Below are 2591 nucleotides of genomic sequence, written 5' to 3'. Positions count from 1 at the left end.
CAAGTACACTCCACTCCTCCTCTCCCCCTCCCCCTGCCTAAATTGTACAATTCATTTTTCAACATAGTGTCTTGTGCATCTCATTGTTACCAAGGGTCAAACCGTATCCCTATTTAAGCATTTTGTTTTTTCCTTCCCCTCCCCAAATTAAAGAAACGTATATACAAGATGTAGGCGCACCAACTTCAAATATAGTGAAAAAAGGGGTTATAGTATGGTTGAGGAACATACAAAGAAACAAAAAAATCACATCATATAGTATTTGTATGTTAGAAATAATAACAAGATAGAACCACTTGTGTCCCTATCTTGGGGTTCATTTAGCTTAACATCATCTTATCTGGTCAAATGCACATAGCTTTTGACATTTTATGATAATCCGGGACATATATTAGTTATTGAAAATAAGAGAAACCATGGGACCTATGTTTCTTTGGAGTTGGCTTATTTCACTTAATAAATTTTTTTCCAAGTCTTTCCATTTCCAAACAAATTGGGCGATATCATTCTTTCTGATGGAAGCATAGAATGCAATTGTATATATTTACCACGTTTTCTTGATCCATTCATCTACTGAGGGGCATAGGTGTTGGTTCCATATCTTAGCTATGGTAAATAATGCTGCAATAAACATAGTTGTGCTGGTAGTTTTAGTATGGTCTTGTTTGTGATCCTTTGGGAAAATGAACAAAAGTGGGGTTGCTGGGTCATAGGGGAGCTTTATGTGGAGTCTTTTGAAGAAACTCCATACTGCTTTCCAAAGTGGTTGAACACGTTTACACTCCCACCCAAAAATGGAGTAGGGTTCCCTTGTGGCCACATCCCCTCCAGCATCTGTTTTTGTATAAATATGGATTGCCTCATGAATTTGCGAGTCATCCTTGTTCAGGGGCCATGCTAATCTTTTCTGTATCATTTCAATGTTAGTAAATGGGCTACCAGATTAAGCACAGAACATGTTTTTTTTCCGGGGGGTCCGGTCGTGGGGCCTGTACTCTGGGCCTGGGCGCTGTCCCTCAGCTCTTCAGCTCAAGGCTAGCGATAGCTCTACCACTTGAGCCATAGCGCCACTTCCAGCTTTTTACTTTTTGTTATGTGCTGCTGAGAAATTGAACCCAGGGACTCAGGCTTGCAAGGCAAGCACTCTACCACTGAGCCACCTTCCCAGGCCCAGAACATTTTTTATATAGAAAGTGTAATTGATTTTCTTAAACTAGACAATTCCACAAAAAGTAAGTTCAAAAGAATTGTCATGAAATTTTAGAATCATGCATTTCTTACATAAGCACACATTTTTGATGTTGGCATCATTTGTGGAGGGGAAGGGAAAAATATTTAAATAGGGATACAGGAAAACCAATTGCAGCAACGAAAGGAACTTTACAACTTTGGCATCTCTACTATGCCATACCTGCAGATTGTAATTTGATTGCTTATTTTGAGGTAGTATCACTATGCTGGGCCTGCTTGGACTGTAGTCCTCCAAACACAAGCAAAACACATTGCACCCAGCAAATGGTTAGAGTTTCTGAAAAGTCTTTTTTTGTCTGGGCTTGCCTGGAAATGCAATACTCTAATCTCTGTTTTCTAAGTAGATAATATTACAGGATTGAGCCACTTTATCCAATAAAAGTATACAATTTCAAGATATCTTGATATTGCCTATATTTGTGCTTAACATATATAGCTAACCTTAATTTTCTCCCTCTTTTGTTGAGTAATCTGAGTTGAAAATATTGATTTTCTTGATATACATGGCTTTGTTTTGGATGGAATCCCCTCACAATTCAAAAAATCTCCCAAAAAGTTTATGTCAAGAATCACGGAAAAGAAGGCTTCAGGTTGGGAAAAACCCCACTGATCCTTAACTTATAATTGCAGTATATTTATAGTGTTAGTCAATGCTTTTGAAGAATGAGAAGAGAAGGAAGGCAGAAATGTGAAAGATGTCAGGTCTCTGTAGAATTTCTGTAGTTGTCACTTCATGTTATCTTCTTCCTTAAAACTTGATTTATTAAGACCCTCTGGGTGGATATTGGTTGGACTGATTGGTAAACTTACCCAAGAAATGAAGCTGATTTTAGAAGGTGATGATTTGGTAAATAAAGGAATGATGAGAATGAGCACAGATATTGTCACAGAATGAGCCGGCAAGGTTCAATTGCTGAACAGCAAAACAAAGCAGCTTCAAGTCCGATGATCGACATTGAAACAGATATAGATAGATGCATATATGTATACATATACACACATATGTGAAAAAGTAAATATCCAGTAGAATACAGAGAAACTTGGTGTGACAAGTATTAAACTATATCAAACTGGTTGTAGGAAAGGTACAGTAAAATATCAATTGTTTAGCATAGATTTTGCATAGATTTGTAAAGGATGAAAATTTTTCCTTCATTTTATACTTTACAAATATCCTTAGTATGTTTTAAGTTTTTTTTTTTATATTGTAGTTGGAGCATCTATACAATGTTGAGAATCGGCATTACATAAAGTATGCAACATGAATACGACAGCCTGCATAGGAAAGTTCATTAGATTCTTATTTCCAATTAACCAACAGGAGAAATGGAGTTCCAGGT

The 2591-nt window shown here is 36.9% G+C and overlaps 1 non-coding gene across 1 annotated transcript; it reads right to left on the bottom strand.

The window, feature by feature from the left end:
* Positions 1–844: 844 nt before the first annotated feature.
* Positions 845–951, bottom strand: LOC122100058. Its single transcript, XR_006146085.1, has one exon. It is a non-coding gene; the product is annotated as a U6 spliceosomal RNA (small nuclear RNA).
* Between the last annotated feature and the right edge of the window lie 1640 nt (positions 952–2591).

This window comes from Dipodomys spectabilis, unplaced genomic scaffold (genome assembly GCF_019054845.1).
Source record: "Dipodomys spectabilis isolate Male_0828 unplaced genomic scaffold, ASM1905484v1 ptg000557l, whole genome shotgun sequence".
NCBI classification, from domain to species: domain Eukaryota; kingdom Metazoa; phylum Chordata; class Mammalia; order Rodentia; family Heteromyidae; genus Dipodomys; species Dipodomys spectabilis.
Note: the sequence above shows the minus strand (reverse complement) of the source record. Positions and strands in the feature narration are given on the sequence as shown.